This window comes from Cololabis saira, chromosome 12, assembly GCF_033807715.1.
Source record: "Cololabis saira isolate AMF1-May2022 chromosome 12, fColSai1.1, whole genome shotgun sequence".
Classification (NCBI taxonomy): Eukaryota; Metazoa; Chordata; class Actinopteri; order Beloniformes; family Belonidae; genus Cololabis; species Cololabis saira.
In genome coordinates this window covers 24231113-24249025 of record NC_084598.1, presented here as the reverse complement: position 1 = coordinate 24249025, position 17913 = coordinate 24231113, and the positions used below count along the sequence as shown (strand labels likewise).

Genomic DNA, 17913 nt, shown 5'->3' with positions numbered 1-17913 from the left:
AAACATACAGCAGGAACGGTAATGTGATTTTTATCTGACTATATTTATATACGATGTTTATATCACTGTACAACGCTGCACATTACGAGACGTTTCTTTATTATATTTTACACCAGACGATACAATCCCTCTCCCCAAACAGCACACTTTTGGACTCATCATGACCATTTTCAGATGTTTGTGGGTAAACGTCTTGGAAGATCACCATGATGAAGGGCCTCCAACCAGTCTTCCTTGAAAGTCCAGGATAAGCCAGTTCTGCAACAATCTTTGCAGATTCTTATTGACAACTCTCCCTGTTTTCCTCTTCACGGTCATGCCATGCACTCTTGTGTTCTTTTGAACACAAGATGACGTGTGATTTGCATTGATGTTTCATAGTGTCTATAAAGTGCAGCTGTTCAGGACACCTTGAAATACTTGGAGATGCCAGTACAATACAGGGTGCTAATAATTTTACCACCTAAATTTTCACTGCATTTTGTACAAAAAAAAAACGTAAATGTTTCTTTGACATTCAAAAGTCAATGAAATTTTGGAGAAAAAAAGCGCCCCACAATTCACCTTCACTGTAGGTCTAAATCAGCAAGAACTGAATTGAAGATGACCTAGCCCTGCAATTTATAACTTTATAGCTTTTATTATTCTCATTAAACTTTTGCAATAATCACAGCAGGAACCAGAATCCCTTGGTTTTGTAAAACAGTGTCTAAGCATAAAGTAAGATGTCGAAAAAATGTACATGTTGATGATATCCCTAAACATTTTACATAATTGTGATTTCCTGTTCCTTTAAAGAGAAAATGCTTTGTGAGAAAACCAAATATTTTAAAATATGATATGAGGAAATCAACCTTCCTGGTCGTGAGCAGATTAACTCGTTACAGATAAGCTTACAAGGACACCTGGATGGATCCGAGAAGAGGCTGATGTGTTTATCTGTGGACATGTACTGTGTTCGGGCGAACAATTTATCTGGACACAAGTGAGCGTTTTTGCCATGAGGAGGTGTGTGCAAAGCCCTGGCTTGAGTTCTGAGCTTGGTGTGTGAGTCATCTGGCCATGCAGCCAGGCATTTTTAGAGCTGGGAGAAGCTGCAAAGCCAGACAGACTGGGCCAAGGCTTTCTCTGGTTAGAGGGCATCAAACACTCACAGACACACACATATACACATACAACAGCCACAGCCCTAAAACCAACGACAGATGAAATGACTAACAAGGGTCATCTCATTATAATGATCTTGCAATGTTTTGCAATATCGAGAGATTGTTACCTTGACATGTATAACCCACATAAACAATGTTGTTGACCGTGCATCTGATCAGTTGTCATAAATAAAATGTTTTTTTGACTTTCCCTCTCCCCCCTATTTATCCTAACTCGTCGCCTTTAGTCTTGCCATATCCTTCTCTCCCTCCCTCCTCCCGCTGTTCTCACCTCTGCTCTGTTAGAAGTAAATAATTAGGAACAAAGCAGAGATGCTGCCAGCTTTCTCTCCAGCTCATTTGGACACACGGCAGTGTTTTTGATGATGCAGTGCTACTTCATTACAACCCGCTGTTGGTCTGTTTGCCACAGAAGGAGTGAGTACAAGATGTAGAAATGGAATCAGAAAGAGCATGGAAAGAGGGAGGAGAAAGTGAGAGTGGAAGCAGTTATGTGTATGTATGTGTGCGTTTGACTGCTCAAGGAGTTCTGATCAAAAGCACCTTAACAGCTCAAGTCTTTATCAGTATCTCTTTGATGCCAACGGTTACTCACTCATTTACATGTGCACAAAATCACAAATGTCTTGGTGCACTGACACAAAAACATTTTATACTTAGTCATTGTAAACAATCGTCTTGTTTAGATCTAAATGTGTGTATCCCCTTCAAATACAAGCATCACTGTAGTGCCTAAACTCTTCTGATAACATCCTCCTCTATGAATATGGGTAAGGAAGCAGCTCTGGATCTTATAACCCTTTATGATGTTGCTTTCATTAATTGAACACAGAGCAGCCAAAAGGGAAAGGAAGAGCTAGAGGAGAAAGAAATAGTGTTGGAGAAAGAGAGCTGCTCTCAAATGATTTCTGCAGTCTGTTCCATCCCTTTAATTAGTCCCATTGGAATGCCCTCCCCGCTCCACGCTGCTGATCAGTTTCCATACCATACCTCCAGTCTGTATTTTTGTGCGTGCGTGTGTGGGAATGTGTATTTGTATGCAGCTTGGCTAAAGCCAGACAAACATCTCATGGGCATATGAGATGTGGTTGAGCTCCCAGCGGTTGAGTACAAATTGTAGTGGAAATACATTAATATTCAAGGAGTTCGCATTCTCGCAGATAACCAACATTTGGAGTATGGGAGGCTTCTCCACATCAATCTCTGTGGCAATTCAGATGAAGGGATTTGTCTAAGAGAAGACATGTAGTGTTGAAATAGCACCCCTACTGTCTGCTGGGGGTGGGCTCAATTTAGCAACATTTTAGTTTTAATCTAAAAGTAAAGAATTCGTGAAAGAAATTGAATGGCTATAATTCTGTGCAGCTGCAGGATACAGGGCCTTCGGCTGCAGTCACACATAATCTATTTTGATTGGATAAGAAAACAATATCCACTAACTTTTGTAGTGACGTTTAAACTCTCGACCAAAACCACATGACAACCACGTGGTCCTTTGGTTATGTGGACACAGAGGATGACAACAAAGAAGCAGGGGAGCAGAAGACGTGAAATAAGAACTCATGCACGTCAACAAAGTCAACAAAACACTTGTCACAAGTCCAAAACCAAAAGAGCACCCTTAAAGTCTAACAACTAAAACCCTTACAGACTAAAACCTTACAAAACATAACAACTAAGCAATGGTCAGACAAAGCTGATTTTTTATAAAGCTTTAAAAAACCTGCACAGTGAGGAAAAGGCTAAAGAAGTGATAAACGGTTATTTCTAATGAATGCAGCTACAGCAAGTGATGTAGTTGCCATGGTTTCAGACATAACAAAACCCAAAACAAAGTATTGCAAGGAGCCAGAGAAAACAATCTCAATCACAAAGGGTACCAGTGACCTGAATAAATAAAAGAACAACACAGATTAGACAATATAATAAGAAAAATATGTAAACCCATAAATAAATCAGGTCATGAACACCTCACCTTGTAAATTAGAGTCAGATTATGTAGTAATGCAAGTCTGAGCCAGGTAAATGTTCATTACTTTTCCCTACATAGTTTGTAGGAGGCTATCTCCTCAGTATGGATATTTTAAGACATTAATGCAGAGCTAATGAAAGCCAGCAAGACAGCTTCCTCCAAGTAAAAATGTACTGTTGAGTTATGTATGCTGATTTGTTAGGCCCTATTTTAGTCTGCTTGCAAACATGCACACAGACAATTGGCAGCAGCATGGCTGCGTACGTGTTCCCATAATGCTACTTGCCTGGACTGTGTTTGGAGGACATGCTGAGAAATTCTCACTAGATCAGCTGCTACAAATTTTTCCATCCATCCATCTATCCATCCATTCCTTATATACACTGGTGTTGGTAGAGTAAGGATGTCTTCCCAGATAAATTTGATTCTTTTTTAAAACACAGCCAACACTGGGTGAGACAAATTTAGCTATTGTAAAGCAGAAAAAAGATAAACAATGAAAAACTGCAGGTGGATGCAGTTCACATGGATTTCATTTCTTCCTACGAACCTCTAGCTGCTAACTTTGCCCGCAAGAGGATAGATGATGACTTGTCAGAGGAAATCTGTGTACTCTTGTGAGTAAATGGCAAGACTTGTTTTTAGAACTATAGTTGGAGCCACAAGGACCCTCCAATCTTAATTGCAACCTCAGGAGATTTCACTTGATTAAGCTTCCCTGATGCTGCCACGAGCAAGTCGTTGTGCACATATGTGTCTGTGTGTTTACATGAGTGTGTGTTTCATTAATCAAACTCACGATTTGGCTTCTGCAGATAAATTGACTCCATGTGACCTATAGTGAAACCCAGTGGCTTCCAATTAAGCCTCCAATTTAACTAGCGTTGTAGGAACTGAACACCAAAACTGTGTGTGTGTGGGGAAAGGAAGGAAATAAAGAAGAGGGAGAGCACATGAAGAGTGGTAAGCTTTTGGCCATTTACTCCCCCGTCCCTGTTTCTTTTATCCATTTCCACTGGTTGACAATACTCTATGACTTATCCAGAGTGCTCATCAAAGACTTGACATTCTCATCCTTCAAATCAGCTTTTGCTGCTGCCACTTCATTTGTGTCTCTAACATATACCTAAAGCATGTTTCAACCCAAGAGTGTCACACTCCATCCATCTCCTTCCGCTCTCCTCCTTTGCTCTGTCTCTGTCTGCTGATCGCTGTGCTAACCTGGAGAACTCGTTCACCGCAAGGTACAATCCTGATGTCACTACCAATCCATCGTCTGCACGTAACGCAGCTACAGCTATAACATCCTCAGGTCAAATACATACACTCACGCACACGTAGAAATAACACCCTGCTGCAGTGTGTGTGTGTGTGTGTGTGTGTGTGTGTGTCTGCTGACAAAGCAGATCCAGGTGGTAAATGCAGTCATGCTGTCTGAGCCTTTCTATCACCCACTAGTCCAAAAGCATCAGACAATAAAAGAAAGGGAATTGCCGGCTCTCGCCTACGGCCATGAGCTACACCACTGCTATAAGTTGACTTCACTCTGCAAAAATAACATCAAAGTCCTCTCCCACATAATACACATAACAGCACTTTCATATTTACAATTACGTTTTGACTATATCTGCAAGGTTCTTTACAAATAAAATAAATAATTACTGTGAAGTTAATAAATACATTCAAAAAGGATTTCTTGAAGCTTTGAAAGTACGGAAATATATTAAAGCAAAATGCAAATGGTTTCTACTCTACTAGCTTAAGACGTGAAGTCTTTAAAAGGTCTGTCTGTCCCATGACAATACCTCAGGAACACCGGGAAGGAAATGTCCTAATGTGACATTCACTTTGACTCATGGATTAAGTGATTACAGCAGGTTTGAGCAATAAATAAAATTCATTTTTAAGTTATTTTAACAATATAAATAATTGATATTGGGGCTTTCTCTGGGAAAGCTCTGGGTTTGAAAACCATAGGATTTCATCTCTGCTTTTTGGAGATGATGTTGTCCGGTTGGCTTCATCAAGCCAGGACCTTCAGCATGTGCTGGTGAAGCGGCTGGGATGAAAATCAATAACTCCAAATCTGAGACCATGATTCTTGACCAGAAAAGGGTAGCGTGCCCTCTCGGGTTAGGTGGAGAAATCCTGCCTCAAGTGGAGGAGTTTAAATATCTCGGGGTCTTGTTCACGAGTGAGGGGAAAGATGGAGTGTGAGATTGACAGATGGATTGGTGCAGCGTCTGGAGTTATGTAGTCGATGTACCGGACTATCGTGGTGAAGAAGGAGCCGAGTCAAAAGGTGAAGCTCTCAATTTACCGGTCAATCTACACTCCCACCCTCACCTAGGGTCATGAACTTTGGGTAATGATCGACAGCACAAGATCACGGATACAATCGGCCAAAATGAGCTTCTATGCAGGGTGGCTGGCCCCTCCCTTAGAGATAGTGTCAGAAGCTCGGTCACTCAGGAGGAGCTCGGAGTAGAGCTACTGCTCATTCACATTGAGAGGAGTCAACTGATGTGGCTTGGGCATTTGTATTGGATGATGCTTGGACGCTTTCCCTGGGGAGGTGTACTGGGCATGTCCCACCTGTAGGAGACCCCAGGGAAGACCCAGGACACGTTGGGGAGATTATGTCACTCAACTAGTCTGGGAACGCCTCGGACTCCCCTCGGAAGAGCTGGAGGAAGTGTCTGGGATGAGGGAATTCTGGGCATCTCTGCTTAGATTTTTAACCCCGCGACCATGGATGGATGGATGGATGGATGGATGGATGGATGGATGGATGGATGGATGGATGGATGGATGGATGGATGGATGGATGGATGGATGGATGGATGGATGGATGGATGGATGGATGGATGGATGGATGGATGGATGGATGGATGGATGGATGGATGGATGGATGGATGGATGGATTTCTTTAATGTCACTCAAGTGCCAGTCATTTTCTGTGGTTACAGGCGTTGTGTTTTGTTAGAGATGTGTAAGGTTTACTGTTATGCAATAAGCAATGGCAGCCACAACAGTTAAACTGAGTGAAATAATGACAAAGACAAGTGCTCACACTATCACAGTTTTGAGGCAATAGATAATTTGAGATGGAGGCAAGCACCATGCTTTTTAAGGTTTACAAAAGACGTTTTCATGGCTGGGTTTGTTTGGATGTTTTAAACAACTGATTCCATGATTGAACCACACATAATTTGTTAAAGCAGTGTTGCCTCTTTAGGGTTTAGTGTTGCACTTTATTCAGGGGAAACCAACTCCACTGCTTGGTGGTCATGTTCTGGGTCTCTGGAAAGCGCCTCGAGACAACTTCTGTTGTAATAGAAGCAATATAAATAACATTGAATTGAATTGAATTGAATTGATCTCCACTCACTGCCTAACAGCAGAATACACATGTCACTTGGTCAAATACTTTGTGCCAGCATTCAGCTGGATGATACTATCATATCTTATGGATGCTCTAAAGCTGAGCTAACAGTAAACAAAGCCAGAAGAATGTAATTCCATAACACTTACTTAAAAACAAATAAAACAGATTGAAGATAGGCAAAGGGTTAGTCCTCTGACTCTCTAGCTTTGGACTTGTGATTGAGTCCAACTTGGGCACTCTTATGTTTCCACTCTGACTAAACCCCGTTGTTACAAGTTAAAAGTACTGAGTTGAAGTCAACTCATTAGTATTCCTTTGTGCAAAATACTTTGCTTTCAGGCTGCTGAGAACTAGGGCTGTCAGTTTAGCGCGTTAATTAGATTAATTAATTACACTGCTAATTAACGCGTTATGAAAATTAACAGAATTAATTATGAATGGCAAAATGCGCGAGCATTTGAAATTGGGCCCATTGAGGGACCCGTGGGCCACTTCGCAGTGGCAGGTCACTTCCCACCTGCGTTGCTAGTCAAACAAACAAAGTAGGGTGACAACAGACGTGGACGCGACTCAGGGGAGCGAGGCGAGCAAATCTTTATTAGGGCCTTTGAACGGCAAGTTTATGTATGAAAAGAAAGAAGAAGGGACTATCAACAAGAACGCGGTGATATTTCACATTTTGTAAAAAAACTTCCTATCACTGGAGCTGCTCCAGCCTGAATTATCATTTAAACGCTAAACAAGTTCCACTGTAAACGTTACAGGTACTAGTACTTGAATTGCTGTATTGAGTCAGCTTTAGTTTTAATTTTGAATTGAGAGTCTGCTTAAGTGCCTATTTGAGACTCAGCCTTATTTTATTTCAGAATGTTATTTATTTAACTGTATCTGTATTGCATTTTTGAATAATGCACCTGGCCTAATTGGTTTGCTGATGTGCTTGAGCTTTTTCTTTTGAATTTCATTCATGAAACACACTTCACCAATAAAAATGTGGATTTCAAATCTTCTCTTCTTAGTTTATTCAATTGATTAGTCATGCACTGCAATTTTGCAATGTCCTAGAATTCAAATTCTTTTTTTGGTAACATTTAGCAGATATGAGAATAAAATGCGATTAATTAGATTAATTAATTATAAATCCTGTAATTAATTTGATTAATTTTTTTAATCGCCTGACAGCACTACTGAGAACACTTATCTAGATAGTTTTGTTTTTCTTTTTACCCTGTATGCCACAATAGAGGGTTGAAATTCCTTGTATGGTCATATTCTCTGAGCAGTGCAAATCTAAAAGACCAAGAGCTTCAGCTGTCATTTTAAAAGCTGAAGTTTACAACTGTGCAGCAGGGATTGACTGAGTTCTTCCCCTTAGAGCAGCCAGCACCATCATTTTGCTTTTGTTTCCAAGATATCTCCAAAGAAATGGGTTTGGTAGCATGGGAAAGTTGAACGTGGCTGAGTGGATGCAATTTGTTTTCCAGGCCAGCACGTTTATTGTGTTACATGCTAGCAAGTTAAAGAAACAAACAAACAGATGAATAAATGAATCACTTCAATGCACCTCACACAAAAGAGCAATCAATTTCAGTGATTATCACACCAAGAAAGTCTGGACTGTTGGTAACTATAGAGCCAAAAGTAGTTTGGCAACATCATAATTGACTTTTCTATTTCTTGGCAGCAGACATTGTCTGACTTAGTCAGAATTTTACTGCACTTCCCACATCATCACCTACAAAATGATCATCCAGAAGAACTATACAGAGATGGTGAGTCATCAAAAGATGACTTTTTCGTTTATGTAAATTTCTCATTGTGTACAAACCAATCAGGTCTCAGGTTGAGGAAGCTTTCACGGACTGTGGTCCTACTCACTAAAACAAGCTGACCTGAGATCTTTTTGTTTGTGTGTGTTTTATGTATGTCATCCTTTTTCCATGGATACTTTAATTTTATGTCTTTTTAACAAGTTGGCAAAGCACAGTACAGTTTCTCATTGCATGCAAAGTTCTGTCCTGTCTTATCTTGTAAAGAAGCGCATAACATTTATCAACTTAAATTTGACTGGTTGCCAAAAATATATAACCACGATGTGGAATTTTACTTTGATTTCAAAGGTCACTTGGCTGGGATCATTACCACACACTTTAAACAATATGGAGATCCATGTCTCAACTGCTTTTTAAGCCTCTGTTTACAACTTGAGTGGATGTTCTGCAGAGTAAAACACAGATTTCGGCTGCAAAGAATTGACAGGGAGTGAACAAGCAAAACTTCAGTTCAATAAGAATCTCATCAAAGAGCCAACTGAACTATGTAAACAAGGAACTTCTCGTATGCATTTAGATAACTATTTCTGCTGTTGCTGCTGGAGGCTGAGGGCGTGAAGGGGTTTCAGCAATGTGATTGTTTATGCGATCGCAGAGAGGAGAAATGTCGGCAGCTTAGTTTAATAGAAGGATTTTACATGCCCATCTGCAAGACAGACAGGTGAAAGCGACCGGCAGTAAAAGCACTTATTCTCTGTATATGCTCTGCTCTCTGTGACTCCCAAGTTAATTTTTCATCATTGTGTGGTTTTTAGTGGAGCTATGCTTTTTCATTTCTCTACTGACCTCATACGGTATATTTAGATTCTCAATCTCCTCCTTTTCCTTTTTCATCTTTTTCTTGCCTTTACTTCCCCTCTACATTTCTTCACTGCTGACATAAATACTATGTTGTTTACTTTAGTAGTGTTTTGTCATAGCAGGAATGATCAATCCATGAATCAGCTGATGTATAATGACACTCAAGTGTCATTTTCCATTAGACATTAAATGTTGTATGTACTTGATAAAGAGTGGGGAAAAAAACATAGAACTGATCAGCATGCTGGCGGCCTGGGTTTGGGTTTCTTCCTTGTCGGCTTCTGGTCTCTCGGGTGGCGTGGTTGTGTCCTCCCTCCTCCACTGTAGTTGCAGTTCAGGTAAAGCCTTGTTTTCACTTTGCACACACGCAATTACATAGACATACACACATGCTAACTCACCTACATACTCACCCCACAGTTTTGGGGACAGATAATCGCAGTAGCCTAGTCCTTATTTAGTTTTAGAGACCTGGAATGGTTGCTGTTTGTGTCACTGCCTGTTCCCGCTTCTGTTTGTTTGTTTTCTCTCTTGCAGATTCCAAAGGCGTGTGTGCCCATTGTGTGTTTTCCTGTGTTTCTCTCATTTCAGACTTGCAGCGGATGCCACCCCTCAACCCCCCTCTGATCCCCCTCATATATATGTTTAATTTAAAAAGAACTGATCAGCATGCCATGGCCCACACAGCTTAAAATAGCTGTTGCCTATAACACAAAATGGAAGAACCTACATGATTTTGTGGCCAAATGACTCCATCTCTGCTTTTTGTAGATGATGGAGTCTGGTTGGTTGGCTCCATCGTACCATGATCTTTAGCTAGTTTGGAGGGGTTTGCAGCTTAGGGTGAAGAGGAAGGGATTGGAATCAGCACCTTCAAATCTGAGAACATGGTTCTCTGTCAGAAAACGGTGGAATGTCTCTGGGTTGAGAGTGAGTTGCTGCTTCAAGTGGAGGAGTTAGGGTCTTGTTCAGAAGTGAGGGAAGAATGTAATGGGAGTTTGACAGGCAGGTCAGTGCGGCATCTGCAGTAAAATGAGCCCTGTTTCTGACATGCTGGGGAGATTGTATCTCTTGCCACAGTATTCTCCTCAGACAAGCTGGAGGAGGTGGCCAGGGAGAGGGAGATCTGGGCCTTTCTTGTATAAGCTGCTATCCCCGCAACCCAAAACTGTAGATTGACCATATTTTCCATACTTAATTTCCTTGCCAATCACAGACAAGCAACTTTGATATCACTATTTGATGATCTAGATCAAACATACCGGACACCGACTCTCGAGGACCAGGGTTCCCAACCCTTGATCGAGATGTTCTATGTTTTGTTAGATCTGTTACAAAAAGATACTATACATCTTGACAGCATGACGTACACATTTGCTGCTTTTGATTTGAGAGCTGACTTCCAGACCCATCCAATTCACTGCTTTCCACGGTGTTGTCATTTATCTTCTTTTATCTCACTCAACACTTAAAATGCATGGTTAAAACTTTATTGGTTCAGAATTTGCTATCCGACAATTGCTAGATAGAATTGTGACACACACATTTTTGATGATGCTGAGAAGTAAACCCATGATCATCCTCTGATGAGACTGTCCATCACTCAGTGACCATACCCTAAATTATACCCCGTTTTAATGTCAGTTTTACAAAATCAGTATTATACTAGAACAAAGAAGGTGTAAAACTATTAAAAACAATTACCACAACTGAGAACACAAACACATTCAAAAGATAATGTTTGTTAAAGCAATAAATCAAGTTCACTAGATGAGCCACACCCTACTTACCACTGGAAGAAAGGGAGATTTTTAAACTCATTGGTTGAATGCTGTAGTACAGCATTGTTTATACTGTATATTAATATTCTATCTTCCGGCATGCGTTGTCGTTGAACTCGTTCCACATTTCTTTTAGCTATTTTTGCCATTCAGATATCAAAATGTTCAGCTCAGCTTCAACTAAACATTTTTGTCACAGTTTTGGTATTTAGATCCTGTTTTATTTTGAAACCCTGTGTCCTTGTGTTTCCGTTATGTCCTGACTCCCTTGTTCCCATCTGCCCTCATCGTGTGCACCTGTGTCTCGTCAAGCCTTCTGTGTATATCTTATCTTGCCTTTCACTTGCGCCCTGCTGGTCCGTACTGTTGTGCCCTCTTTGTGCCCTCTAAGGTTTTTGGTAAGCACTTGTGTTTTTTGGTTAACCCTGCTCTGCAGCGCTTTTGCTTTATTTTTAGTAATAAATCACATTTTTTGAAACTCCTGCCTCCTTTGTTCCCTGCATTTGGGTGTTACATACACCACTCTGCGACAATTTTAAGATATTCCAGGATTTCTGAAACCAGTAGGCTACCAGAATAACCCCTGACATAACAAAAACCACCTCAAACCAAAAACCAGTGTAACTGCACACATGTCAGTTTAATGTTCTGATTTATTTATATATTTTTTGGTTCCCACCTGCCCATTATTGTGCGGACGTATTGTTTGTATTTTTGTTTCTGGACGGTGCCACCTTTGGTGACACCAACTGGCAAAGCATGGTAACGGAGAAAACGGATGGTTGTTTCCACAAGTGACAAATTTAATGTTGGTAACAAATTAAATATTCACAAAGAAGACAAAGAAAGAAGAAAGGACAAGATTCAGCCCTTTTGGTAGTGTGCAGCCTACGAGGTGTGTTAATTTTGTGTCTGTGTTATTATGTTAAGCTACAAGCTTTTGCACGTGTATTTACATGATTGCATTTTTATTTTCTTTAGTTCTCACGGGTCGGTCGGTGACCGGGAATAAACCCTGTTTTCTAAAACGAGCTCGGGTCTCATACTTTCTACCGGGAGGAGCTACAACCAGGACAACCTTGAACACAACCAGAACTACCAGATCTAAAACCACCCCAAACAGAACCAGAACAACCCTTAGTACCAGCTCAAAATAAAAGTGTCTGAGCCACATTTTATCATGTTCTCCCAACTTTACCAGATTTCTCTATTTACATCAATTCAGCTCTTTTTTCAACAAAGTTTCAGCTCTCATTCAGCAGCTCAACCCTAAATCTTCAAAGGAAATGCAGATTTTTCTGATTTTTCTTGTCTTGACTGTTCAAATCTGGAGGATATTGCACAGTGCTGCTTGTCACTTTATAAGCCCTTTAGAATTGTTAGTTTTTAATTTCTATTTTACATTTGAATGTAAGTTATAATATAACTAGATTTTCAAACAAGTCCTAAACAGTCTGAGAATCGTAGATGGTGTGAGAGGTCGCAAATCAAGATCAAACGATTGGACGAAGCTTTCATGTATTTTTAAACAGCAGCAAGCTTGGCAGGTATGCATCTGTTAGCATGGCAGTAATGAGCATGGTTTGCTGCTTCAATAGATAAGTGAACAAGAGGGTGTAACGCACCATGTACACAAAATATATATGAGCACAAAACTTTGCTCACATTGTTTGAGCAAGCTCTGGAGTCAAAACCTTCTCTATTTATTTATGTTTTTCTGTCACTGGCAAAAGTGTGCTTAGCAGTTATTTTGAAACAAAAAACAAAAAACGAGTCAGGAGTTTTCAGTCAATGTGACCACAGTCCATGTGTGTAGGAGCTTTCATTAACTATAATAAACGAACAGGGACCTGTCCAGGTCTTCTCACACGTTTGAAATGTATGAGGATACAAATGAGCAGATCTCAGTAGACCTGTAAAGTGTTTTGACTTCACCAGTCCAGAGTGAGGAAAGCATTATTCCACTAGGAAGAAGCTTAGGTAACAAGCCTTTAAACTGAAGGGCTCGCTCAAATCCTTTAATGGTAATAGACAGAAGGAGATTCCCGAACAGCAATCAAAACAACCCAATATTTGGAGAACAGAAAACACAATATTCCAGCAGAACCTTATCCTGTCATGAAGCATGGTGGTGGAAGTATCAAGGTTTTGCCTTGTTTTGCTGTTTGCTGCAGAATGGATTGCCATCTCTGACTGATAAATGATTCAATCAATAGTGGGTCATGAAAAAAATACGGTGTTAATAACATAAGTTGTCCTGCCAAAGGCCGGATAAAGAAGAATAAATGTAAGGTCTTGGGATGCCAAACTCAGTTCTGGCTTCAACCCCATGGAAAGTTGAGGAAGTTTCTGAGGAAAGTGGTTCATATGAAGTATTTAAGCTCTTCTGCACAGAATTGGCAACAATTTTGATACACCTGCTTCAAATCTGCCACATTTGTTTAGTAATTGTTCTAACTACCCAGAAGAATGCCAACACGAAAGGGCGTGTAGCGCCACCTAGCATTGCGAGGTCAAACGCACATCACTCAATAATTCGATTCTCATCCCGTGCATGTTTACTCCGATTTTTTGGAAACTCCAGTTGAATCCTTAGCTTGATTATTGCCAATAGCTCGATTTTAGATGTGTATGTAACCGCACTGACTGGAGGACTGTCTGGTTAAAGGAAAATGGAGAAGATCAACTGTGTTAGCTGAGTGAACGCTTCAGTTTTTTTGGTTTATTTTAGAGAGCGAGTGAGGTTAAAGCAGAAGGTAATGATTTGTGTCCAAGCTGCCTTCGGAAAACTGCCTCAGTTCATGAATACATAAAGAAAATAAACAGCATGCGACAGTAAGAGGGTACATCTTCTTTTCCTGCCTATTTTCTTTTTTTTCTTTTCCACTTTTCTTCTCCTCTCATAGAACAACAGCACACAGATAACAACACATCTGATAGCATCAATCCTCTCTGGTTTCATTCTGCAATAATCTCTCCCGGTTCAGACCTATTTCTCTGCCCTACATGCATAAATCTGTAAATGAAGCATCTGCTTGGGTGGTCCCTGTAGGTCCATGGGTATCAGGCTCATGCTGAAACACACAGGAATACAGACCACGATTTAAAAATACTTCCAGCAGTAGTCCTCAATATGTGTGGCATATGACATGTTTTTGTTTTGCAATACTAACCCTGTACCCATGTTAAATTTAATATCTACAAGCCTGATAAATAAGTGTTGAGCAGTGTGTTGGAAGCAGATGATGAGGTGTGTTAAACCATGAAATATGATAACAGATACAGGTAACCACTGAGGCAGTGAATTATGATGCTGAAAGGTGGATTGCCTGCTGGATCAGCAGAAAAAAATCTGTGTTTTCAGTAAGTTTTCCTACATTAGAACTGGACTTTATCAGGAGCAGCATCTTCTGTAATTGTACAGATAAAAATGGACGATAATGTAAGAAAAAAAAAAAATTACTTGCCAGATTTATCTGGTCAAAATCAACTCCTTGGAGTCTTTTTTTTTTTTGTAAAAAAAAAAAAAAACAAGAAAAATGTTAAGGTATAATATGTAAAGAGATTTTGAATTTGATCAAAAACATGTGAACATGTGATTAACAACAAGTAATCAAAATTCGTGGATGACCTTTTTTTTTTTGTTGATGTGTTGACCGCCTTTAATTCATTTTTGTCTCTGGTCTCAAACGGCTGATCTGCACTCAGGTAATTCTTCTTCACACCAGTAGTTTTGCTGCACGCACCCTACTGGTTAAGTTGGCTACCCTCTCTCTTCCCTGCGCTGTATTGAGCTTCTTTTACTGTCGGTTCTGAGCATCCTCATGTTTTAATAAACATTAATAAACAAAAAATGGAAACGGGCGGTGAGTCTCAATCGAATACGGTGACTTCTAGAAAAAGACAGAAATTATAGAAAGTTTGGGAATATTTTAGAGCAGCTGGTGATAGAATGGTTTGTACACTTTGTAAGACTTCATTGGCTTGTCACGGGAGCACAACCGTGATGCATGAGCACCTGAAAAGGATGCTGGTTGAAGATGCTTCCGAACAGCAAAGGACAACCTAAGTATGATTATAATTTAACCGTCACCCCGGCTTGTGATATTTTTTAATAAATTTAGTGAAGTGCGATGACTACCTCCATATAATGTTTTAGTAAATGGTGTTGGATGGCCTGATGCAGGCGCATTTACAAAATCTTGCATGTTATAATGCTCTTGAGACAGAGATATTTACCGAATAAGTTGATGTTCTGCATGCTAAACGTAATGATTGTTCCCGCCACAGCCGTGGACGGCAAAGGCTTGAAACACTCAGGTTACCGGTATGTCAAATCCGCCTAATGAGTTTCAGTGGGACGCATCCAGCAGTTGGGTGATTTTGGAAATTAGTTGTTTAGATTAGTTGACTAATAGAAAAATTAGTTGAAAGATTAGTTGTTAGAAGATTTGTCATAAGTAGCAGCACTAGTGATTATTATATAGTTGTCCAAAAAGTCTTCTTTTTCTTTGTCTTTTGCAGAGAAAGTGTGAGACTTAGTCGGATTAATGTAGTCAGCCCACAGCTTGGGCTCGAATGACTCAGAAGCCGGCAGAACAGCGAAGTTTTTGACCTATGAAGACCTAGTTTATTATTTAGAACTTTTGTTTGTTTTTTTGTTTTTTTTTTTCTGTTTGGGTTTTTTAAACTAGCCATGATTGCTTATAAAGTGTTAAGGACCTAAGAGCAGCTTACTAAAGCTACTGTCTTGTTTGAAGCAAACACAAAAGCATTGACTCCATTTCATTACAGACCCTTGAGGACATTGTTGTTTTTTCCTTTCGGCTTTCTTTACAAATCTCATATTGGCCCTTCCTAACCTTTTCCTTTATCTCATCAAATAACTCCTCCAGTCCTTATCCGTTCCCCTTGCAGTTTGGTGCACATGACTTATGCATGTTCTTTTCTTACAGGCTGCCAGGATTCAGTGTTATCTGCGTGCATCCTGTATTTGATGCATTTACAACCAGCAGCTGATAGCAGCGCATCAGTTATGCTGCATAACTCATCATAATAATGCAGCTGGCCAGTTCAACACCTGAGAGTGAAGTAAAGTACAAACTGCATTGACACACTCACACACACACATATATATATATATATATATATATATATATATATATATATATATATATATATATATATATATATATATATATATATATATATATATATATATGTATATATATACAGCCAACAAAATGCATCTCCAGGTAAATAACCATGTGTCAAACCAATCTATGTATAACTCTCTTCCCTTCTTTTATACTGTATTTTGTTGAAACATATTATTTTTCACCTTCAGTTTTTTATGCATCCCTCCTTTCCAGCTTATCTTTTCCCTCTTGCATTTGTCCCTTATTCCTCTTTCTCCTTCTGTCCTTTGCTGATATCATTGGAGGTCAGGTGACACCCTGAAGAAGACGACTAATGAATGGATCTATGATCACAGACTGTAATTACAGTGTCAAATGAAGTGTTAGTTGTCCAGTGTGTGTGTGTGTGTGTGTGTGTGCATGGACGTCGTTTGGCAGGAGGCCCAAAAAAGCGATACAAAGACCAGTTAAAGACTGCCATAAAGAAGTGCGGCCTGAACCCGACCCAGCTGGAGGACACTGCCGCTCAACGCTCCATCTGGCGGCAGCTCCTCCATCAAGGAGTGCATAAGCTTGAGGAGGACAGAGGTGATCGACGGACCAAGAAGCGCCAGAGAAGACATGAAGCCAGACCCACAACCACACCCCCAGTCAGTGCTCACGTCTGCCCAGTCTGTGGCAGAACGTGTAAAGCACAGATTGGACTACGCAGTCACATGAGGACTCACAAATAATAGAGAAGGACCGTCATCATCGGACACGATGGACAACCTCAAGCAAGCAAGTGTGTGTGTGTGTGTGTGTGTGTGTTTGTGTGTGCGTGTGTGCACGTGCCTGTGCATACTTTCTGTAAAGTGCAAGTCAGCTCCCTGCAGATGCAGCTGCCATATCAGCATCCACAACAACAGATGGACTCCAGTTGCAACACACACATACACACACAAACACGCAGATGCAAATTCACAAACGTGGATGCAAAAGCTCAAATCAAATGCATCATAGTCTGAAGAAACAGTCAAATAAAAGCAGGATACAGCACCATTTAACTGTTCTTATGTGTGTGAGTATGGATGAAAAGTGAGGTTCTTTTGTCTTGATCCAGGATACCATTTCTGAACCGAATCATATGGGAGCAGGCAGGTTAGTGACTAAACGTTTAACTACGATCTATGCTGTCATAGCAAATCCCACTCAGCAGGAGCCTCTTTATGCTGCCAGTATCTCTGGCAGATGTGGGGATTGGCGCACACATATAGACCAAATCTCCCAGTGCAACTTATTGCCAACAGATCAGCATGAGCTATTGACTTCTTTACACGTTTCCCCATCAGTCATGATAATGGAAAACTGGAGCTGCTGGGCCAGCCGGATCAACAGCTGGGCTGGCAAGTTTGAGAAACAGGCAAACAGACAGGAGAGGAAAATTAAAGAAAACCTACTTTACGTCAGTCTATTATACGGTACATACATTTAAGCATTTATTTAGATACTTAAAAGTACATGTTCAGAGGTTTCTGATTGATCTTCTGGCATGTATTTACTGAGAGATTTTCAAAATGTTGCTCATGTATCTGGTGATTTGTTTGCATTTGCATGCAGTTTATCAAGAACAACCAATATTAACTCTTCTTTTTTGATCCATCAGTCCCAAGGAAAACATCAGGTCCTCATCTGCCAAATGTTTTCACTACCTGTCGCTGTGCTGTTTGAGGATGTGCAGTCGTGTCCAAATCCTAACTCTCATTCACTGAAAATACAGGCAACATAACAAGACGAGCCGAATCTCACTATGAAGCCACGAGGACTATAGAGTTCTGATAATCAGATTGTCA

General features: G+C 40.3%; 1 protein-coding gene across 1 annotated transcript in view; it reads right to left on the bottom strand.

Moving 5' to 3' along the window:
- LOC133456475 (chemokine-like protein TAFA-2) overlaps positions 1-17913 on the bottom strand; it is a 116959-nt gene that overhangs the window by 55966 nt on the left and 43080 nt on the right. The window lies entirely within an intron of this gene.